Below are 25,124 nucleotides of genomic sequence, written 5' to 3' on the forward strand. Positions count from 1 at the left end.
AGGGAAAAACTTTCCATATGTTCCATAGTGACTTCCTCTTACAAATAATTAGCCAGAACTAGGGTATATGTCTACCTCTAGACTAGGGCTAAGGCTCACCTTCCCTGAGACCAAGGGATTTCTAGGATTCTGCAGGCAAAAATAAAAGAGTGAGTTTTGAGTAGGCAGCCAACAGAGTCTGCCAGAGGGAATCCAATGTGCAAAAACTTGGCAGAAAAGCAGAGCATGACAAAAATGAGGGGTGGGAGGAGGCTCAGTAAGGCTGGAGACAAGCTTGACAGTTGGCAAGAGGTGAATCTGGAAAGGCAAGCATCCAGAGCAAGAAGGGCCATGTATGCCATCCTAAGGAGTTTACACTTTGTCCTGTAGACAAAGGGGAATCAATAAAGGATTTTAGACAGGGCCATGGGCTGAGATGACTTGCTTAGAGAGATCATTCTGGAAGCTCAGTGAAGACTATTTGAAGGAAACAAGAACGAAGAGAGGCACTTCCCTGGTGGCGCAGTGGTTGAGAGTCTGCCTGCCGATGCAGGGGACGCGGGTTCGTGCCCTGGTCCGGGAAGATCCCATGTGCCGCGGAGCGGCTGAGCCCGTGAGCCACGGCCACTGGGCCTGCGCGTCCGGAGCCTGTGCTCCACAACGGGAGAGGCCACAGCAGTGAGAGGCCCGTGTACCGCAAAAAAAAAAAAAAAAAAGAAAAAAGAAAAAAAGAAGAGAGGCAGGGACACTAGTTCAGAAGATGCTGTAATGGTCCAGGTGAGAGATGGTGTCCTGAGCTCTTGCAGACGCATGGCAATGGAGAGAGGTGGACCATATTTAGGAGGTAGAATCAAAGATGATGATTGGATTTGGGAGTGATGGCCCGAGCAGCACAATGAGTACTGCTGATGAATATTGCCTGCATGTCCACTAGTGAAAACAGCAGTCATGAAAAGACAAGATTGCTGAAACCACGCCTTGGGATTCAAGTCCACGATCGTGAGTTGACATTCACTACAGAAGGAAATCCACAAAGTCCGTTCATTTTTGTAAATTTGAATTTTATTTCTATCTGTTATACATATATGTAGGTCACACTGAATATTTCTACAAGGCTTACAAGAAGCTGCAAGCCTTTACTCCAACTCACCCCACTGCCCTCCAGAGAACATATTAGCTTCCCTAATGATATCACTTTTGCTTCTTGAATTCATCCATCTGTGAGCCTTCAATCCTCCTGGTCCGGTGTGGACTGGTTATTCTCTAAGTCTGTGGATCAGTTAGCTGTTTCTGCATAATAAATCGCCCAAACATTTAGTGGTTAAAAACAACAATCATTTATTTAGCTCACAATTCTGCAGGTTGGCATTTGGGGCTGAATTCAGCTGGATGGTCCTCCTGGACTTGGCAGGACTTCCTCAGGCATCTGCAGTTAACTGCATCTCTGCCAGGGGAGGGGATGGGTAGCTGGCTACTGGATGGCGTGCCTCATGGTCTCTTATCCTCCAGCAGGTTAGACAAGACTTCATGACGGAAATAAGGATCCAAGAGAGAGAAAGGAAATATGCAAGGCTTCTTGAGGCTAGGATTGGAGCTGGCTCACCATGACTCCCATCATATTTTATTGGCCAAACATGTCACAAGGCCAGAATCAAGGAGAACAGAAATAGACTGCACGTCTTGATGGAAGAATCTGAAAAGTCACTTTGCAAAGAACATGGATACAGGAAGGTCACGAACTGGGGCTATCAGTTCAAGCAAGCCACCAGTCTGACGCATAGCTATTGCCCTGGAATCTCCTCTCACTATCATCCTTGGAGTTTTTACTTTTTATCCTGTGTTGGATCCCCTGTATATCAGTCAGGCTTTAGAAACCATGCCAGCTATTTTAACTGCGTGTGCTGGGGGTGAAGGAGGTGACATAGCTGGTGCTGGTATCTCTAAAGGGCCCAGAAAAGTTGCTTCTGCAAGTGTTGAGAAAACTGCAGACTGGACTCAACTGTTGCTACAGGAAGGAGCTGTTTCTGTGGGGTGAAGGGTTGCCAGTGTGATGCTCTCAGGAACCACAAGTAGACAGGAATCCAACAGGAAGGAGAAAGTCCCTTCTCCCTTCTCCAGCCCTCCTGTCGCCCTCTAGTAATCTCTCCCCATTAGAGAGCTTAACAGGGGGCCAGTGGGCCAAGGTGAAAGGGATTTTTAGAGTCTTGGCCTCAGCATCACACAGCAGAGTATAGAAGTGTAGGTTTGCAGCTAACGGGCAATTAGCTAATAACTGGCACACCTTTGCTCTGATTTCTATGTCTTCCTCATTTCTCCCAAAGGAAGAATGCATGTAAGGTATATTTCTCCAGATCTTTAATGTCTAAAATATCCTTAGCCTTCCATCACAATTATAGTTTGGCTGAGCGTGGCACTCTGGTATGAAATTCATTTCCACTCATCACTTTTTTTTTTTACCCTCTTAACATTTATTGAAGTGCATAACACAGCATTGTTAACTATACTCATTATGTTGTACAGTAGATGTCTAGAACTTACGCATCTTGTATAACAAAAACTTTATGTAACAGTATTTTTTAATGTCTTTATTGGAGTATAATTGCTTTACAATGTTGTGTTAATTTCTGCTGTAAAACAAAGTGAATCAGCTATATGTATACATACATCCCCATATCCCCTCCCTCTTGTGTCTCCCTCCCACCCTCCCTAACCCACCACTCTAGGTGGTCACAAAGCAACAAGCTGATCTCCATGTCCTATGCAGCTGCTTCCCACTAGCTACCTATTTTACATTTGGTAGTGTATATATGTCAATGTTACTCTCTCACTTCGTCCCAGCTTACCCTTCCCCCCACCCCGTGTCCTCAACTCCATTCCCTACGTCTGCGTCTTTATTCCCGTCCTGCCCCAAGGTTCATCAGAACCATTATTTTTTAGATTCCATATATATGTGCTAGCATACGGTATTTTTCTTTCTGACTTACGTCACTCTGTATGACAGACTCTAGGTCCATCCACCTCACTACAAATAACTCAATTTCGTCTCTTTTTATGTCTGAGTAGTATTCCATTGTATATATGTGTCACATCTTCTCTATCCATTCATCTGTAGATGGACACTTAGGTTGCTTCCATGTCCTGGCTATTGTAAACAGTGCTGCAATGAACACTGTGGTACATGCTTCTTTTTGAATTATGGTTTTCTTAGGGTATATGCCCAGTAGTGGGAATGTTGGGTCATATGGTAGTTCGATTTTTAGTTTTTTAAGGAACCTCCATACTGTTCTCCATAGTGGCTGTATCAATTTACATTCCCACCAACAGTGCAAGAGGGTTCCCTTTTCTCCACACTCTCTCCAGCATTTACTATTAGTAGATTTTTTGATGATGGCCATTCTGATCGGTATTAGGTGATACCTCATTGTAGTTTTGATCTGCATTTCTCTAATGATTAGTGATGTTGAGCATCCTTTCATGTGTTTGTTGGCAGTCTGTATATCTTCTTTGGAGAAATGTCTATTTAGGTCTTCTGCCCATTTTTGGATTGGGTTGTTTGTTTTTTGAAATTGAGCTGCATGAGCTACTTGTATATTTTGGAGATTAATCCTTTGTCAGTTGCTTCGTTTGCAAAAACTTTCTCCCATTCTGGGGGTTGTCTTTTCACCTTGTTTATGGTTTCCTTTGCTGTGCAAAAGCTTTGAAGTTTCATTAGGTCCCATTTGTTTATTTTTGTTTTTATTTCCATGTCTCTAGGAGGTGGGTCAAAAAGGATCTTGCTGTGATTTATGTCAAAGAGTGTTCTGCCTATGTTTTCCTCTAAGGGTTTTATAGTGTCTGGCCTTACATTTAGGTCTTTAATCCATTTTGAGTTTATTTTTGTGTATGGTGTCAGGGAGTGCTCTAATTTCATTCTTTTACATGTAGCTGTCCAGATTTCCCAGCACCACTTATTGAAGAGGCTGTCTTTCCTCCGTTTTATATTCTTGCCTCCTTTATCAAAAATAAGGTGACCATATGTGTATGGGTTTATCTCTGGGCTTTGAATCCTGTTCCATTGATCTATATTTCTGTTTTCATGCCAGTCTTTCATACGGTCTTCATTACTGTAGCTTTGTAGTATAGTCTAAAGTCCAGGAGCCTGATTCCTCCAGCTCCGTTTTTCTTTCTCAAGATTGCTTTGGCTATTCGGGGTCTTTTGTGTTTCCATATAAATTGTGAAATTTTTTGTTCTAGTTTTGTGAAAAATGCCATTGGTAGTTTGATAGGGATTGCATTGAATCTGTATATTGCTTTGGGTAGTATAGTCATTTTCACAATGTTGATTCTTCCCATCCAAGAATATGGATTTATAGCAATACAATCCTACCTTAAGAAACAGGAAACATCTCGAATAAACAACCTAACCTTGCACCTAAAGCAAGTAGAGAAAGAAGAACAAAAAAACCCTAAAGTTAGCAGAAGGAAAGAAATCATAAAAATCAGATCAGAAATAAATAAAAAAGAAATGAAGGAAACGATAGCAAAGATCAATAAAACTAAAAGTTGGTTCTTTGAGAAGATAAACAAAATTGATAAACCATTAGCCAGACTCATCAAGAAAAAAAGGGAGAATACCCAAATCAGTAGAATTAGAAATGAAAAAGGAGAAGTAACAACTGACACTGCAGAAATACAAAAGATCAGGAGAGATTACTACAAGCAACTCTATGCCAATAAAATGGACAATCTGGAAGAAATGGACAAATTCTTAGAAATGCACAACCTGCCAAACCTGAATCAGGAAGAAATAGAAAATATGAACAGACCAATCACAAGCACTGAAATTGAAACCGTGATTAAAAATCTTCCAACAAACAAAAGCCCAGGACCAGATGGCTTCACAGGTGAATTCTATCAAACATTTAGAGAAGAGCTAACACCTATCCTTCTCAAACTCTTCCAAAATATAGCAGAGGGAGGAACACTCCCAAACTCATTCTACGAGGCCACCATCACCCTGTTACCAAAACCAGACAAGGATGTCACAAAGAAAGAAAACTACAGGCCAATATCACTGATGAGCATAGATGCAAAAATCCTCAACAAAATACTAGCAAACAGAATCCAACAGCACATTAAAAGGATCATACACCATGATCAAGTGGGGTTTATTCCAGGAATGCAAGGATTGTTCAATAGACGCAAATCAATCAATGTGATAAACCATATTAACAAATTGAAGGAGAAAAACCATATGATTGATCATCTCAATAGATGCAGAAAAAGCTTTCAACAAAATTCAACACCATTTATGATAAAAACGCTGCAGAAAGTAGGCATAGATGGAACTTTCCTCAACATAATAAAGGCCATATATGACAAACCCACAGCCAACATCGTCCTCAATGGTGAAAAACTGAAAGCATTTCCACTAAGACCAGGAACAAGACAAGGTTGCCCACTCTCACCACTCTTATTCAACATAGTTTTGGGAGTTTTAGCGACAGCAATCAGAGAAGAAAAGGAAATAAAAGGAATCCAAATCGGAAAAGAAGAAGTAAAGCTGTCACTGTTTGCAGGTGACATGATACTATACAAAGAGAATCCTAAAGATGCTACCAGAAAACTACTAGAGCTAATTAATGAATTTGGTAAAGTAGCAGGATAAAAAATTAATGCACAGAAATCTCGGCATTCCTATACACTAAGGATGAAAAATCTGAAAGTGAAATCAAGAAAACATTCCCATTTACCACTGCAACAAAAAGAATAAAATATCTAGGAATAAACCTACCTAAGGAGACAAAAGACCTGTATGCAGAAAATTATAAGCCACTGATGAAAGAAATTAAAGATGATACAAATAGATGGAGAGATATACCATGTTCTTGGATTGGAAAAATCAACATTGTGAAAATGACTATACTACCCAAAGCAATCTACAGATTCAATGCAATCCCTATCAAACTACCAATGGCATTTTTCACAGAACTAGAACAAAAAATTTCACAATTTGTATGGAAACACAAAAAACCCCGAATAGCCAAAGCAATCTTGAGAACGAAAAATGGAGCTGGAGGAATCAGGCTCCCTGACTTCAGACTATACTACAAAGCTACAGTCATCAAGGCAGTATGGTACTGGCACAAAAACAGAAAGATAGATCAATGGAACAGGATAGAAAGCTCAGAGATAAACCCACGCACATATGGTCACCTTATCTTTGATAAAGGAGGCAGGAATGTACAGTGGAGAAAGGACAGCCTCTTCAATAAGTGGTGCTGGGAAAACTGGACAGCTACATGTAAAAGTATGAGATTAGATCACTCCCTAACACCATACACAAAAATAAGCTCAAAATGGATTAAAGACTTAAATGAAAGGCCAGAAACTATCAAACTCTTAGTTTGATAAACATAGGCAGAACACTCTATGACATAAATCACAGCAAGATCCTTTTTGACCCACCTCCTAGAGACATGGAAATAAAAACAAAAATAAACAAATGGGACCTAATGAAACTTAAAAGCTTTTGCACAGCAAAGGAAACTATAAACAAGACCAAAAGACAACCCTCAGAATGGGAGAAAATATTTGCAAATGAAGCAACTGACAAAGGATTAATTTCCAAAATTTATAAGCAGCTCATGCAGCTCAATAACAAAAAAACAAACAACCCAATCCAAAAATGGGCAGAAGACCTAAATAGACATTTCTCCAAAGAAGATATACAGACTGCCAACAAACACATGAAAGAATGCTCAGCATCATTAATCATTAGAGAAATGCAATTGAAAAGTACAAAGGTATCATCTCACACCAGTCAGAATGGCTATCATCAAAAAATCTACAAACAATAAATGCTGGAGAGGGTGTGGAGAAAAGGGAACACTCTTGCACTCCTGGTGGGAATGTGAATTGGTACAGCCACTATGGAGAACAGTATGGAGGTTCCTTAAAAAACTACAAATAGAACTACATATGACCCAGCAATCCCACTACTGGGCATATACCCTGAGAAAACCATAATTCAAAAAGAGTCATGTACCAAAATGTTCATTGCAGCTCTATTTACAATAGCCTGGATATGGAAACAACCTAAGTGTCCATCATCAGATGAATGGATAAAGAAGATGTGGCACATATATACAATGGAATATTACTCAGCCATAAAAAGAAATGAAATTGAGCTATTTGTAATGAGGTGGATAGACCTAGAGTCTGTCATACAGAGTGAAGTAAGTCAGAAAGAGAAAGACAAATACTGTATGCTAACACATATATATGGAATTTAAGAAAAAAAAAATGTCATGAAGAACCTAGGGGTAAGACAGGAATAAAGACACGGACCTACTAGAGAATGGACTTGAGGATATGGGGAGGGGGAAGGGTAAGCTGTGACAAAGCGAGAGAGAGGCATGGACATATACACACTACCAAACGTAAGGTAGATAGCTAGTGGGAAGCAGCTGCATAGCACAGGGAGATCAGCTCGGTGCTTTGTGACAGCCTGGAGGGGTGGGATAGGGAGGGTGGGAGGGAGGGAGACGCAAGAGGGAGGAGATATGGGAACATATGTATAATGTATAACTGATTCACTTTGTTATAAAGCAGAAACTAACACACCATTGTAAAGCAATTATATTCTAATAAAGATGTAAAAAAAGAAAAAAAGAGAGCAACAAAACCAATAAGCAAATGCACCAATGATAACAAGCCCTAAACACTAAACTAAGATAAACATAAAAATCAGAAACAAATCAGTTGCAGAGAGTAAACCCCAAGTCTACAGTTGCTCCCAAAGTCCACTGCCTAAATTTTGGGAAAATTTGTTGTGTAATCAGGTATTCCACAGATGCAGGGTACATCAAGTTGATTGTGGGGATTTAATCTGCTGCTCCTGGGGCTGCATGGAGAAATTTCCCTTTCTCTTCTTTGTTCGCACAGCTCCTGGGGTTCAGCTTTCGTTTTGGCCTCACCTGAGTGTAGGTCACCCTCAGGCCGTTGCTCCCCACCCCGACATGAGCAGCCGCTGAGTAGGGCCGCTCTTACTCATTCAGGACTGGGGGAGGGAGGGGTACGGTAGTCAGAATTGGAATACAGGGCGAGCCTGTGGCGGCAGAGGCTAGCATGACGTTTCAACAGCCTGAGGCGCACCGTGTGTTGTCCCAGGGAATTTGTCCCTGGATCACAGGACCCTGGCAGTGGCGGGCTGCACAGGCTCCCGGGAGAGAGGTGTGGAGAGTGACCTGTGCTTGCACGCAGGATTCTTGGTGGCTGCAGCAGCACTGTTAGCGTTTCATGCCCGTCTCTGGGGTCCGAGCTGATAGCCATGGCTCGCGCCCATCTCTAGAGCTCACTTAGGTGGTTCTCTGCCTTCTGTGGGCAGACGGGGAAGGAATCCTCTTCCTCGTGCACCCCGAAACAAGGTCTTTTGCCTCTTGGCAGGTCCAGACTTTTTCCTGGACTCCCTCCCGGCTAGTTGTGGCACACTAGCCCCTTTCAGGCTGTGTTCACGCAGCCAACCCCAGTCCTCTCCCTGAGATCTGACCTAGGAAGGCTGAGCCTCAGCTCCCAGCTCCCACCCACCCTGGCGGGTGAGCAGACAAGCCTCTCTGGCTGGTGAGTGCTGGTTGGCCCCAATCCTCTGTGGGGGAATCTCTCCGCTTTGCCCTCTGCACCCCTGTTGCTGCGCTCTCGTCCATGGCTCTGAAGCTTCCCCCCCGCCCACCCCCCTGTCTCCGCCAGTGATGGGGCTTCCTAGTGTGTGGAAACGTTTCCTCCTTCACAGCTCCTTCCCAGAGGTGGAGGTCCCATCCCTATTCTTTTTTTTTTTTTTTGCGGTACTTAGGCCTCTCACTGTTGTGGCCTCTCCTGTTGCAGAGCACAGGCTCCGGACGTGCAGGCTCAGCGGCCATGGCTCACAGGACCAGCCGCTCCGCGGCATGTGGGATCTTCCCGGACCAGGGCACAAACCCGTGCCCCCTGCATCGGCAGGCGGACTCTCAACCACTGCGCCACCAGGGAAGCCCCCCATTCCTATTCTTTTGTCTCTGTTTTTTCTTTTTTCTTTTGCCCTACCCAGGTACATGGGTATTTTCTTGCCTTTTGGGAAGTCTGAGGTCTTCTGCCCGTGTTCACTGGGTGTTCTGTAGGAATTGTTCCACATGTAGATGTATTTTTGATGTATTTGTTGGGGGGAAGGTGATCTCCATGGCTTAGTTCTCCGCCATCTTGAAGGTCCCCTCTCCACTCATTATTCTGAACGCATTCCTCCATTATCTTCTAGCATCTCCTGTGGCCATTAAGTCTGATGCCATGTAGATTTCTGAACTTTTGTATGTCACCTGTTTTCATTGTTGTTGTTTGTTTGATCTTTTCTCTGTGGACGCCATTAGGATTTTCTCTTTATCCCTGATATCCTGAATTTCACAATGATTCGCCTTAGTTGTTTTTTCTTTTTAAATTCATTCCACAAAGTACTCAGTGGGTCTTTTCCAACTCATTTACTTAAGTTCTGGGAAATTTTATTGAAATGTATTGAAGTCTTTGATAACTTTCACTTCTCTTTTTCTGTGTCTTCTTGCTCTTTGGAATTCCTACTAATCAATTGTGGAATTAATTAATTTTCTCATGAATGTTCTTTTACTGTCAGTTGGGTAATCTCCCTGTTTTCAGTATGGTGTCCCCACCTTTAGCAATGCCTGGTACCCCAAGATAAGAATCTTTCCATTTTTACCTCTCCACAGAGCATACCTCAATCCTGGGATATAGAAAGGTATTCACTTGGTTGTGTGGGGCAGGAACAAAGATGCAGAGGGTCGAGATAGTGCCTCTTACACAGACGTTTAGCCTATTCTTCTGTTTTTAGCCCCACCTGTACTCTGAATTTCAGATGTATTGATACTTGGTAGCTTCAATTTCTGAATCTCTAGGGTTCTATAGAATGAACCAGCTTCCTTCAGTCCCCCACTTCAGGCTTTGGTTTCCATTTTCTCTGGTCTGCTAAGTTGGTCTTTCTTGTCCACCTGCTTTTTATCTCTTTTGATCTAGCTTTGACTCTGTCAGCACCATTGAATAGCATCTCTATTAATAAGAGGCAACACAGACATGATCATCTTAATTGGCAAAGATGGTAAACGTGCTTCAGAGGTTGTCGTAGACTGTTGCAGGAATGAACCAAGGTATCTGTGACCTTGTGTAGATCTCTCCCACATTGAGTCTGGGCTCAGCCACTGAATCTGTGACTCGCCAATGAGGTATTAGCAAATTTGAGGCATGCAGAGGCTAGTGCATTGGGTCTTATCCTCTGGCTGCTAGGAACCCGGAGCCCACCAAGTGGAGAAGCAAAGGCCAGCCTCCTGGATGGTGAGACCACGTGCAGGGAGAAGATAAACCATCCCAGCAGAGCCCAGCCCTAAGTCATACCAGCTCCCAGCTTACTGCAAATGAGTGAGCTAGTTAATTCTAGCAGAAGATCCACCTGTATGAGCCCAGCCCAAATCACTGACTCACAACTGTGAGCAAATAAAATGGTATTTGTTTTAAGCCATTAAGTTTTGGGATGGTTTGTTATGCAAGTGTGATAACTGATACAGAGGTGTTACAATGAAGCTTTCTTTTTTGTTCCCTTTGAATTATAGGTCACACAGATCAAGGCTATGCTGTTTTCGTTCTCTGTGTCCTTATACGTTTACACTTGTTTTTAGCCCTGTGTTACCATTTTATTGTGGTTTGGGGAAGCAGTAAAATTGCACATACATGTCAGTTCCACCACATTTAACTGGAAGTCTCCATTCACTTCTACTTCAGCAGCCTGACAGGTATTTCTTGAGCATCCAGCAGGTACCAGCAGCACTGGGCACTTGTAATGCGACTCTCACTTTTACAATAATGTCGCATTCAGCTTTGGTTTCCTCCTTTAACCGTTGCGACCAAGACTCAGCAAAGTTAAGTGGCTTCCTGGAGGTCAACAATTGTTAGAATTTGTGCCCTTAGCTGAGTGTCAACAAAGTCCCAATAGTTCCAATATACTCTGTTGAACCAGGAAATACACATTAGCAATGCAAAAGGTGGGATGGATGGAAGACCCATAACTGAACAGACCTGACCCATAGCTGATTAGACACGAGAGGTGAAAGAACAACAATGTCTGGGAATTCTGCCTCCTACTGATCTGCCTTTAACCCCCCGAGTGCTACGGAATAGTGCCACCAACAAAAAGGAACAACAGAGGCATGGACATCTTAATTGAGGAAGATGGAAAATTTGCTTCCAAGGGGCTAGCTTGGGTCTTTCTCTTTCTTCTCCTCGGCATTTTCAGATCAAGGCTCTGCTGAGCACTGTTGTCAGCATTGCTTGTGGCCTGCTCTTATTGGGGGAAGATTTGTTGGTGCTACTTATAGGACATTTTCCCAGGGCAAACGGTAGTTTCTGCTGGTGCTCTTCACTGGTGGGTGGGGAGCTAAGCCCCATGAGGCTCAACATGGTTAACGGCTGTCAAATGGTTAAAACTCCAGGCATTGCTTGGGAAGTATTCCCAGGAGGCCACCAAAATGCCTTTTGGGAAATTAAGTGCCAGGAACAGCGTGTTCAATTTAGATCCATCTGGTTTATCTTGTTTCCCTTCTTTCTCTCCAGGAAAGAGATCTATTCCAAGATACTTGTGATCACTTTAACCTGCTGGGAAGCCACAGTATTGCCAGCCCAGCATGTTGAAGAGGAGAGAGAAAAACTGCTCTAACTCTAATTGGTAGCAATTTAAGCTCAGAGCAGAGCTCATCGTCCAGGGTGCTGGTTTCCCCGGACACAGAACTTGGGAGGAAGGAAAGGATGTCTGGTTTGAGAACATTAGGTCTAGAAGAATGAAGAAGTGACCCCAGCTAGAAAATGGTTTCTTACAGTATCTTCAGGCCAGCAGGTGAACCCCTGCAAGCTCTGATGTCACTGGGTTCCAAGTTAGAAAACCATAACCACACATTCTTGATGTTCCATGTGGCCCCAACTTCTCGGTATTGGATCCTGAGTTTGCAGAAACTAGTTAGTGAATCTATAAACCACATGGGTTATAATAAAAGACATCCACACCACAGAACCCTAATAACTGTTATTTAAAAAGAGGTAGATAACAATTTACTTTGATTAAGCACTTAACCATGTGCCAATCACTATTCTAAGTGCTTTACTGAAATTAAAAAATATTTTCCCCCAGTAACCTCAAAAGCAAGTCCTGTTATTATCCTAGTTTTATAGATAAGTATACCAAGGCACAGGGAGGTTAGCTGAATTGTTCAACGTCTATGGCTAATAAATGATGGAGCTGGGTTTGAATATAGGCAACCTGCCTTTGGAGCCCAGGGACCACCTTGGGTCTGGGCAACACAGCCAACTGGTAGCATGGCTGCCTCTGGGGTAAGGGACTAAGGGCCAGTGGAGGGAAGGCTTTCACGTTCCACTTTACCAAATGCTATACTGTTTGAGTTTTCCCCCTAAGCATGTGCTACTTTTTTGCTTTAAAAATATATTGATATCATAAAAGGAAAAGCAGTGCTGGGGAAGATGGGATAGCAGTGTAGCATTTCCCCCCTCGCCTTTTTACAATGTAACTTTTGAGTTAGGACCAGGCACTAGTTCCTTAGTTAATGGTAGGAATTTATTTAGGCACCAGGCAAGTCAAGGCCAGGAGCCAGGAACTAGAAGTCAGGAATTTAGGTACAAAAACACAGGAATTGAGGGGACTTCCCTGGCAGTCCAGTGGTTAAGACTTTGCCTTCCAATGCAGGGGGTGTGGGTTCGATCCCTGGTCAGGGAGCTAAGATCCCACATACCTCCCCGCCAAGAAACCAAAACATAAAACAGAAGCAATATTGTAACAAATTCAATAAAGACTTAAAAAAAAAATGGTCCAGGGGCTTCCCTGGTGGCGCAGCGGTTAAGAATCCACCTGCCAATGCAGGGGACACGGGTTTGAGCCCTGGCCCGGGAAGATCCCACATGCTGCGGAGCAACTAAGCCCGTGTGCCACAACTAATGAGCCTGCGTGCCGCAACTACTGAAGCCCGTGTGCCTAGAGTCCATGCTCTGCAATAAGAGAAGCCACTGCAATGAGAAGCCTGTGCACCGCAACGAAGAGTAGCCCCCACTTGCCGTAACTAGAGAAAGCCCACGCGCAGCAACGAAGACCCAATGCAGCCAAAAAAAAAAAAAAAAAGGTCCACATCAAAAAATCTTAAACAAACAAACAAACATAGGAATTGAATTATCTTCAGATAAATCACCTCTAAACCACCTATAAACACCTCTGGGCAAGTGGGACCATCAGCAGGTTCACAGCAGGCCCTTGGGACAGAGCAGTAGGTTGGAAATCATGGTGGTAAATGCAAACTAAGAGTTCAGGGCCTGGAGGGCAAGGCAAGGCGACGATCACCTAGAAGAGTGGGCAGCTGGCAGCTAGGAGACCCGGAGTGACTACAAGATTAGAGCAGGGTGAGATGTAAAGAGAAACAGATGTGAGGTCCCAGGAGGAGGAAAGCAAGCATCTACATCAGCCAGGAAGCCTCTTATAGAGTTTCCGGTGGGGCCTTGAAGGCAGAGGAAGGTGAGGAGGGTGTACCTGGCTGAAGTGGAGTGTGTGAAGGCAGGAAGAGATAAGAGTAAATCCTGCCATCTTCACGCTGAGAACCACTTGACTTTGATGTAGAGCTTCTACATGTGTGACCATTTTGCAAGGCTTTCCTTTTAAATATGCACACATTTGTGAACAAGCAGCCTCCCTTCCAGCTCAGCAAGGAGACCTCTCCGAGGGGTGGGGCTGGGATCTGAGCATTTGGCAGTACCAAGCCTCTCTTGCTCATCACTCTAACCTCGCACCTAGCACCAAGCGGGACACATAGTAGGAACTCAATCATTATTTGTTGAATTAATTTGTTTGATGAATTTGTGAAATAAATGAATACCACTGGGAAAATTGTACTGTATCTTGTAATGAAAATGTCAAACCCTTTTTTGGGCTTTATTTAGTAATCCTTTTGATCATAATACTAATAGTATTGACTGCTACCATTTGTTGAGTACTTAAATGTAACAGGAATTCCAACCCAAATTTTGCTTTAAAAGTTCAGGGACAGGGCTTCCCTGGTGGCGCAGTGGTTGAGAGTCCGCCTGCCGATGCAGGGGGCACGGGTTCGTGCCCCGGTCCGGGAAGGTCCCACATGCCGCGGAGCGGCTGGGCCCGTGAGCCATGGCCGCTGAGCCTGCACGTCCGGAGCCTGTGCTCCGCAATGGGAGAGGCCACAACAGTGAGAGGCCCGCGTACCGCAAAAAAAAAAAAAAAAAAAAGTTCAGGTACAGATCAGACTGGGTCAGGTAAAGTTTGATCAGGGGTCTGGCTTGGTTTCTCTGTGATTCGGCTCTGCCCTATTCCATGTGTTTGCTTTCCTCAGGCTGGACTGCGAAATGACTTGGATGCGAAATGACTTCTGGCAGAAGCTGAGGACACACAATCCCTCACTCATATCCAGGAGGAGAAAGAGAGAAAGAGAGAGAAGGAGAGAGACCTCCTCCTACCATCAAACAACACTTCTGGATTTATTCTAACAGAACTAAACTGAACTAACCAAGAGAAAACCACATGTTGGTTGGCATAGCCTAAGTAACTCATCCCTGAACCAATCAGTGTAGCAACAGGGCTGGTATTATCCTGAATGGGTAGATCAGTGATGGTCTATCCCTGGAACCTAGGATGCAGGCCATCCTAACTAAACTGCATGGCTACTTTTAAACAGTGAGAGAGATGAATGGACATTGAAAAGCCAAATGAATGTCTATTCATTTAACCCTCACAAAACTCTGTGAATTAGGTCCCACGGAGAGAAGAGAAAAATGACCTCCAAGAAGTCAAGCAATTTGAGATCCCAAAGCTAGTAATTGGCAACACTGGGATCCAAACCCAGGTCTGTCTGCCTCCAAAGCCCATGCACTTGGCTACTAGACTCTACTCTCCAAATTTTAGACATTGCGTGAGTCTCTCTGGTTGCCTTTAAGAGGAACCTGTTCTTGGGATCGCCTCCAGCTGTGCTGGGGAACTCCTTGGGCCCCGGGTGAATTACATCTAATAAGGGGCAAAGACCCTCCAGAGAGTCTAGCCCATGAGATCAGCTTCAGAGGCCTCCGGATTCCAGCCTCACTTTGGGGAGCAGCACACACCTCCTTGGGCTCTGACCAAGAGGTTGCTATGAAGCCAGGGCAGACAGTCCCTGTTCCTCTCTCAGTGGTCATTCGTCAAGCAGTTACTGAGCATCTGTTCTCTTAGGACCCATCTGTCTCAACCAAAGCCTGAAGCGCTGTTTCCAGTGCCCTTGCCTGGTCTCTCAGTTTGGTCTGTTCCTTTGTTCATCACACCCAGAAGCCTTCTCCTCCGCCCCTGCATTGAACTTCTTGGATTAATGGTGGCTCTTTGTTTCAGGTCTGCACCCAGCCTGTTTCCTTTCTTTAGACACAGCACCCCTAGGACAGTAACTTGATTTATCTCTTCTGCAAGTTTAGGTAATTGACAATGGCTGCCTTGAGAAAGAGGCAGAGTCTGCGTTCAATCTCAGAGAGCAAGCACGTCATCAGTGATTAGCAATATCTACCATGGGAGGGGATGGGAACAGCAGTCTGTACAGTGGATGTTTGATATTCCTGGGCTCACACACTCACCGAGGCTTCATGTTCGGGACTCAGAACCAGCTGTCCCCATTGCTTGGATTCCCTGTGGGTGAATTTCATGAGCTAGCATAATAGTGACAAGCTCTGCCCCCCTGTCTGCCTTTTCCATAGCTCTGAATGAGATGAAGCTGTTTACATGTTAGGTACCAGAATGACAGCGAAGTTGGGAGAGAAAGACAAGCAAGAGTGAAAAGGCCTGGTATAGGCCAAAGAGCTCTGAAGTCTGATTTAGGACGTCTGGGTTGACTTCAGCTAAGCACCAGCTCACTCTCTGCCCGCAGGCAAGTCTCTGCCCCTCGCTTGGCCTCAGTCTCCCCACGTGATGCTGGACAACATCGGGGATTCTCAGTGGGGGTGAAGCCACTTCCTAGGGGGTGATCTGGACTTCTATAGGGGCATTTTTCAGTGTTACAATGATTAGAGGCTGCTTCTGGAATTTAGTAGGCAGGGGACAAGAATGTTAGATATCCTACAGTATCCAGGACAATCCCTCACAGTGAAGAATTATCCCATACCCTACACAACTGTCACGTGTCCTACTGGATACTCATGTAGATGAAGAACTTGTTCGTAGTTCTCTGACTCTGGAATCTAGCTCTGCTTTAAATATGAACACAATTTGTTTTTTTCACAACCAGTATACACACACTGAATTTTTTAAAAATTGAGTTACCATGTAAATCAAGGATAAAGTACATTTAAAAAAATAGTTGTGATTTCCAAAACTAACACAATATTATAAATCATCTATATTTCAATAAGAAAGAAAAAAATAGTTGTGATTTACATAATATAAAATTCACTCGCTTTAAAAGTGTCCAATTCAGATAGGGTTTTCATCAATTCAGTGATTTGGTAGAATTGACAAGTTGGGTGACCATGACCACAAGGCAATTTCAGAACATTTCCATCCTCCTTCAATGCTCCCTCGGGTCTGTTTGCAGTCAATTCTCATGCCCACCCCCAGCTCCAGGCAACCACTGATATGTTTACTGTCTCTGCAGATTTGTCTTTTCTAGAAATTTCACATAAATAGGATCATACAATATATATAGCCTTTTGTGTTTCTCTTCTTTCACTTAGCACGTTTCTTGAGGTTCATCCACATTGGGCCATGGATCGTTATTATATAATATAATAAGGATATAATAATGATTTTTAAAAATTATGTATACAGGTGGCTTATATTATTTATGAGTTGCACTTCAGGTTAGCAAAGAGGGTATTATAAAATATTTTTTTTTTTATGGAAAGGGAGTCACAGGACCAATTGGGAAGGACTGGTGATTTTTAAGGACCTTGACACCTGTGAGTTTTTAAATCCTGTGCTCACAGAGGCTTACTTAGAAGGGCAACTGTAATCCAGATTTGAAGCAAACAGCAAATCTAAGCAATTGTCTTGCACCATTTACTTTGCTCATCACACTGTGGCCTAGATTCAGATTCAGGCCAGAATCAGGGAGACTGAGACGGATAAACAAACCCAAGGGAACCATCATGAAAATTACAGGAAGAGCTTCAGATTCTATTACTCAACCTGGGTTTCAGAGTGAATCACAGTACAGACTCAGGCTGACCCCGCAGGCCCGACCCTGAGAGACCCCTGTGGGCCAGCCCCACCTTCTCCACATGCAGAAAGGGAGGCCTGGAAAAGGGCTGGGAGCAGGGGGTGGGGACCAGCCACACAGCCAGACCAGGCCTGGGGGATCCTGGGAGCCTGATAATTAGACACCTCTTCAATCAGACATTCTTTAGTCGTTTAGAGAAGAGCCTGAGCCGTGCAGGAAATGGCTGAGACGGAGAGCACAGAGAGCAGGGCTCCATCTCTCTCCTTCCTGACCCAAGCAGCTCTGGCCCAGACTTTTCTTCCCACCGACCTTCCAGCTCAGAAGGCAGCACTTACCTGTTGTTACTCAGGCAGTGCTTTTGGAAGGTCTCACCACCTGCACCCACTTTAGGCGGTTTATCAGAGCATGCCTATTACCTTACCTCCATGGAGTCCTGGAAAATAGAATGATCGCCATCCCCTTAAGTTTATCGCTGCTTTCTTGGCCCTCCTTGCAGGGACTGGAGACAGTAGATTTGTCCTTGGATCTGGCTCTGTGCCCAGTCAGGCTCCACTTACTCTTCAGGCTTCCTTGCTAAAGAAGAAAGGAACATTCATTGGAGAAGTAAATCTGACCCTGGGAGATCAGGCGATGCAGGAAGGTAGCCCAAGCATGGCCCTGGGAATCTCCACCACCCCTAGATCTGTGGTAGACAGGGAATCCCAGGGTTGGGCTCAGCACCCCCAGGGGCCCTCACTGGAAGTGGGGTATGTAGAGGGGCAGGGATCCAGCGCTCCGGGCAGTTTTGATACTCCAGGTGAGGTCATCATACAACTCTGGTTTTCAGGTTTGGGAATTTTTATAAAACACACACCTTGGCAATTCGTTCACACAAGCACTAGTTATCTGAAAAGGAAGCATCATTCCGAAGGGGCCTCTTGTGCCCATGGCAGTCCACTGAGCCCCGGCAACCGGCGAGCGCTCCTAGCTCGCGGCTGCGCAGGGATGAGGGCGGGGATCTGGGCAGGATGGCAGCCTCGCCTCACCTGTGGGGCTGTCCACGTGGTGGAGGCCCAAATGCTTGCATGGAGCCTGGCAGTTCTTTCCGAGACCTGGGCACCTGCTTTCCATATATCCATGGCAAGCTCCAAAGCTGGACTGAGAGGTGTTTCTCAGTTATAAGCAGACATTCAGGTCTTTCTGTGCAGCCTCTGTTGGGTTTGAGCTTTGGCCTGGGCCCTGCTTGATAGCAGCATAAGAGCTGGGCCACCTGTGTGAGCAGGGAGAGTCGGGCTGGAGGCAAGCGCCCTGCAGCCCAGGCTCTGATGTCAGGATAGCTGGGGCAAAGGCCGGCAGCACAACTTACGTCTCCTACTGCTCTCCTCATTCCCACTCATTTTCTTGTTTATGATGGAGGAATCGCTGGCGGTGGTACAATCACTAGGGTGCAAATAAAGCGTTATGGCTGGAGGTGAGAGGAAAAACAAATGGCAGGCGCTTCAAAATCTGGCTCCTTTAAGGCTTCCGTAGCAAACTTCCCAGGTGTAGAGCAATCCGGAGCTCCTGGAGCCTGCCAGGAAGCTGCTGGATTACAGACATTTGCAAAGGAAAAAGAAGAGAGAACAGTCAGCCTGGTTTAGATAAGCGGTGCACATCTAGCCTTGGGAAGCCAGGAGTGTGTGTCTTGCAAAGCAAACAGCAGTACCTGCCAGAGCAGCGAGAAAGCTGAATTCAGGGCTTTTAAAAAATGAAATGATCATAACCCCTGCTTTTAAGAACTGTAGCAAGAAATGATAAGGTTATTTTAAACTCAGTTATTTGCTCACTGCTGATGAAGCACACGTTTTCCTTACACCCAGGGGGATGTAGAGAGAAAGCTGGGCAGGATGTAGAGAGAAAGCTGGGCAGGCCTTGGGCCACTGGTCAAACTGTATTTGCTTCTGATCCCTCAACTTCCTGTGTTTGTAACCCTCCAATCTTCAGTTTCTCATCTGAAGCTTAATAGGGCTGTTGTGAGGATTAAATGAGATCCATGGAAAGCGCTTAGGACCAGGCATATGGCAAGTATCCTATCAAGCATTAGTGGTTATTGAGCATGTGACCACCAATTTGCATATGCAGCAGATAACTTGTGAATTAGCTAATGTTTATGGTCCAGGGATGGGATCCTGTCACCGTGCCCAGGCGAAGTTATCCACCTCTTCTCCCTTCTTGGTGCACTTACATGGGCAGGGTCATTCTTTTCCAGTAGGGCCTGGCTCCATTCCAAGATGTGCTTCTCATCCAGAAAATGTTAAATCGGGCAAGATCCAAACAAATCATCTTGTCCAGGCCATTTAGTTTTTAAAGTGTATAATTCAACGGTTTTTAGTGTATTTTCAGAGTTGACCAACCATTACCATAATCTAATTTTGAATCATTTTCATCACCCCACCCCACAAAAACTGTACCCAGGAGCAGTCATTTCCCAGTTCCTCCCTGCCCACCCCCCCAGCACCCCCAGCCTTAGGCAACTACTAATCTACTTGTCTCTATAGATTTGCCTATTCTAAACATTTGATAAAAATAGAATCATATAATATGTAGTCTTTTATGACTGACTTTCACTTAGCCTAATGTTTTCAAGATTCATCATCAGTCAATGGGCATTTGGTTGTTTCCACTTTTTGGCTATTATGAATATTGCTGCTGTGAATATCCATGTACAAGTTTTTGTGTGGACATACTTTTTTATTTCTCTTAGGTACCAGGATTGGAACTGCTGCATCTTACGGTAACTCTATGTTTATCCTTTGAGGAACTGCCAGACTTTTCCAAAAGTGTCTGTACCATTTTACATTAACACTAGCAATGTACAAAGGTTCCAATTTCTCCACAACTTCACCAACACTTTTTATTGTCTTTTTTATTATAGTCATTCTGGTGGGTATAAAGTGCTGTCTCATTATGGTTTTCATTTGTATTTCCCTGATGGCTAATGATGTTGAGCGTCTTTTCATATGCTTTTGTATTGGCCATCTGTATACTTCTTTGGAGAAATGTTGTTGGGCTGCACTCCACAGGCCTTCACGCCTTAGTAGTTGCTGAGCCTTGAGACCAAATAAAGAGCCTGGAGACAGCAACAGAAACATCAGTGGTTCATGGGACAGGGGATCTTACACAAATGGTCCTGGAGGGACACCCCACTGTGTGTGGCAGACCATGGGCAGGAATGGCAGCAGTCTTCGCTACTGGGGGAGAAGGAGGCTACCATTTACGGGGGGGAATTGACATCAGGTGGGCTCATCATTAGTTACCAGGGACTAATTAAGCTCTATAATTAAGAGAATTGGATAGTCATGTGAGTGAAGCGGGACTGGTCAAGCAGGGGATGTACAGAGAGGAAGAGAACAGCCATCTTGAATGGCCTGACCATACAAATGTCTTCTGCCCATTTTTAAATTGGATTGCCCATCTTTTTGTTGTTGAATTGTAAGTGTTCTTTATATATTCTGGATTCACACCTCTTATCTGCTATATATAATTTGCAAATATTTTCTACCATTCTGTGGGTTGTCCTTTCACTTTCTTGATGGTGTCCTTTGAAGCACAAAAGTTTTCAATTCAGATATAGTCCAACTTGTCAACTTTCTCCTTTATTGCTTGTACACTTTTGGTCATATCTCAGAAATCATTGCCTAATCCTAGGTCATGAAAATTCACTCCTTCGTTTTCTTCTAAGAGCTTTATAGTTTTAGCTTCAATAATTTCAACAAGGAAACTAAGACCCAGTGAAGGTAGGATTTGCTCCAAGTTACATTGCTAATAAGTGTCAGATAAGTAATTTTTAAAAAAACAGTTTAATTTTGTACAACCTGAAATACATCTAACTTCAAGACCAAAAGGGTCTCAAGTTATGTTAAGAAGTCAGAGTCTAAAACCCAATTTATATTCATCCTGAAATGGAATCAACCTTTCATTTGAGGCGAATAATGATAAGAACAGATCCCATTTCTTGAGCAATCAGTCTGGGTCAGGCACTGTGCAACATGCATTCTCTTTCTAATTCTCAAATCCACATCATAAATAGGTGCTATTAGGGAGGGAGATGCAAGAGGGAAGAGATATGGGAACATATGTATAGCTGATTCACTTTGTTATAAAGCAGAAACTAACACACCATTGTAAAGCAATTATACTCCAATAAAGATGTAAAATAAATAAATAAAAATAAATAGGTGCTATTATTACCCTTACCTTAAAGATGAGGAAATGGACGCTCAGAAAGATTTTTGCGTAACATGTCCCAAATCCCACAGTTAGTAAGAGGAGGAGCTGGGTTTTAAACCCAGGGCTTTTACTCTTCTTGTAGGTTGTCCTATTAGAAAAACTAACAATTATGCCTAAAACCCTAATAAGGGGCTTCTAACGAGATAGGAATCTGCTGATGACTTGAACTGGACCCCAGCTGTCATGCCCATTCCTTGTCACACCTGTTGGTAATTTCTCTTGGTGGGTGGTGTTGATTTGTGGCGGCGAGAACCCAGACACCACAAGCATCTGAGTTGTCATGAAGTCCTGATTCTTCTTTAAATCCAGTGTTCCACTTGGTTTGGCTAGGGCAGGAGGATGTCACATTCCATGGCAGAGGTCAGTCCTATAAGGTGTTTGTCTCTATTTACATAATTCATTAGAACATTTCACGAGGGGAAAATCCATCTTCACTGACATTAGCCTTGGGATGGAGAGAAGCGATCCCAGGCTTCCAGTTCAGTGTTAGCCACGCACAGAGGTCTGGGTTTGCAGTTTCAATCAGGCCTATTTATTTACATGTGAAAATTCCTGGTGGGAAGCTGAAGAACACAACTTAGGAAATTTTCCAAGTGGGAAATTGAACAGTACACTGAGCTCCTTTTATTTCCATTTAATTTACCATCGGTGCCATTACCATTTTTTGTTAATCATTTCACTAGCAATGATGTAAGTTGGGACTGAGGTAATTGTAGCCAAATGAGGAAGATGCTCATCTGCAGTATTTAGTTAGCAAAGGCTTTCATTCACCTTTTTGGGGATGGGTATTTGTTCTTTCCTTTATTCCTGGAGCAGAGAGCTGCCTTGAAATATCTGAAGATAGTAAGAGCTCCCTGCAGCTTAATGAACTCTACAATTGGTTGAAGAGAGGTTCCTGTAATTTTCAGCTCACTGCTGCCTGAAAATGTATCACACTGCACAGGGAAGTGGCTTCCTGAGACTCTTAAGAAGCTGGTGTGAAACAGGCCATGCCTGCCTCATGGTCACAGCAACACAGAGTCAATAATCATGACTTTGCCTTCAGAAACCTGACTCTACTATTTGATAGCTGTGTGACTTCGGACAAGTTACTTACGCTGAGTCTCTGTTTTCGTGGTAATACTACTTATCTTGCAGATTGTTGGGCAGTAAATGAGGTAAGATGGGTAAAAGGCTCAGGGCATTCCTTGGCCCATAATAGGTGTTCATTAAATGCTCTTTTTTTTTTCCTGAAAAAGTGCTGGTGTGGAGAACTTTTCTGCTGAGTCTCAGGATTCTTTGGGAGCCAAGGGCAAGAAAAGTTTTGAGGAACTACTGGACAGGAGGTACCTTTCGGCTGGCAGGAATTAAGACCTTGGAGGGGCTACAAACTTGTTCGTGAGGGGACTCAGTCTCCATACTCACCGTTAGAGTCCAGGGATCGCCTCTGTCTGAGAGCTGGAGACCCCACGTGACCCAGCCCTGATTACTTCTGCACTTCACCCTTGACCTCTCCCCCCACTCGCTCTGCCCATTACCCTCACTCCCTCCACCCCACCCTCCCCCTATAAATAATTACAATAATTATTATAATTATTTATAATAATTATTATAAATTATTTATAATAATTATTATAAATTATTTATAATTTTTAATAATAAAAAATTACTTATTTCCTCTGATGTGCTAGACATCCCTCCTCAAGGTCTTTCCATAAGCTCTCCCTCTGCCTGGTCTATTCTCTCCCCTCACCCCTCCACTTGGCTGAAGCCTCCCCAACCCCCTGGTCTTGGTTTCTTTGTCATTTTGTCACATCCTCACTGGAAAAGCCCCTGACAGGCTCTTACAGATCACCCCGTGCTTCTCGAAACAGCACAGATTGCTTTGTAGCTAACTGGGCTTCTGTTTGTATGGGATTTTTCATTTAAAATATCTTCACCACCAAACAGTTTGTTCCTTGAAGACTGTGTCTGGGAGTATTTTGCTTACACCATCTCCCTTAGAGGTGTTCAGTAATATTTGTTGAATGGATGAGTTCAACATTGGGGAAAATGAAGAGGGGGCTTTGGTGCTGACTGCTGGAACTCTCACAGTCTTGGGTTAAGACTTTTAAGCAAAGGTGGGATGAAAGTATTAATAATAACGGACACAGTGTGCTTTCTATCAGCCAGGAGCTCTTCTAAGTACTGCTGTGCATTACTTATTCAATCTTCGTAACCACCCTACTATTACTATCATCTCTATTGTAAAGATGAGGAAACTGAGGCATAGAGGTCTTTCTCAGGTGATAAGTGGCTGAGCCATGACTTGGACCAAGACACTCTAGCTGTAGAATGCATGCTTTTCACCTCTACATTATACTGTTCAACCCACATTCCTTCTCCACTAGAACATGCTCTCCTTCTCCAATTCTCCCCTTCCCACCACACCCACACATGTGTTGGGCCTCAGGTTCAAGGTGAAATAGCACTTCCCTAGGGAGACCTTCTCAAGCCCTGGGTCACCAGCACTCGTAGCATCCTGAATTTCCTATCCACAAATCCTGATTGGTTACTTCCTTGCCGATGGCAGGGCATGCTTTATTTACCTCTGGGCTCTCTGTAGCAACTAGCAAAAGGCTCAGCATGTAGTAGGTGCTCAAAAATTTGTGGTCAAAATGGAATACTCCAGTGTCCTCAGAAATCACCTGTTAATGATACCCACATTTGGCGACATGTCAATACATTTAAAATATGCGTTAAGTTTGACCCATCTATCCCACATCTAGGAATTTACTTTAAGGAGATATTCATGCAAGTACAAAATGATGTGGATCCAAGAACTGTTGATAAACGCAAAAAATTAAGAACAACCTAAGATGGTGATCAATGAGGGACTAGTTAAATAAATTATGTTCTCGCCACATAATGAAATCCTGTGCAGCTACTGAAAAGGATAATATAAGGAGATTTACAGGTGATGACACAGAACCTTATCCATATTATATTGGTGAGCGTTAAAAAGAAAAAGCAGGAGATTAATTAATAACTCGTGCTGAGAGCTTACTGTCAGGTACCATGCTAAGCCCTTTTACATACATTAGCCCTTTTACATACATTAGCTCATTCAATCCTCACATTGGTCCTATGAAATAGGTTTATTCTGTTATGATCCCTAATTTATAAACAAGTAAACTGAAAAGTAAGTGGTGAAGCCAGATTTCAGCCCAGTCATCTTCAGAGCCTGTAATCTATATTCTACCGTCTCTGTGATCCTGTTAAGTAATGTTGCATAAACATTATGACAGAGACTGCCAGATACCCCTGGATATCCATTTCTCCATTCTTTCATGGTAACAGGATTTCTAGTTGGGCACATGGCTGCTATAACAAGGACTACATTTCCCAAAGTCCCCTGCAGCTGGGTATGGCCATGTACCTTAGTTCCGGCCAACTGGATATAAGCAGAAATATTGTGTATTCCTTTGGCATTTCTCTCTCTCTCTCTCAACCTCTCTCTCTTTTGTTCCTTCCTCCTTCTGCTTTCTAGAATGCAGATGCTGTCCTTTGGACCATGAGGTGGAGGCCATATACAATATAATGACAAGATAGCATAAGACTGGATGGCTGACACCAGGGAGAACCTTGCCAGTCCCCAACCACCCACCCAGACTTGCAGGTGAG

General features: G+C 43.8%; 1 long non-coding RNA gene across 1 annotated transcript; it reads right to left on the reverse strand.

The window, feature by feature from the left end:
- Positions 1-1,093: 1,093 nt before the first annotated feature.
- On the reverse strand, positions 1,094-18,830 carry LOC137231268 (uncharacterized). The gene is made up of 3 exons (XR_010946434.1): positions 18,260-18,830; positions 17,656-17,807; positions 1,094-1,269 (listed from the first exon to the last, which is right to left on the reverse strand). It is a non-coding gene; the product is annotated as an uncharacterized lncRNA (long non-coding RNA).
- Positions 18,831-25,124: the final 6,294 nt, after the last annotated feature.

The sequence above is a fragment of the Pseudorca crassidens genome, chromosome 9, assembly GCF_039906515.1.
Source record: "Pseudorca crassidens isolate mPseCra1 chromosome 9, mPseCra1.hap1, whole genome shotgun sequence".
In the NCBI taxonomy this organism is placed as follows: domain Eukaryota; kingdom Metazoa; phylum Chordata; class Mammalia; order Artiodactyla; family Delphinidae; genus Pseudorca; species Pseudorca crassidens.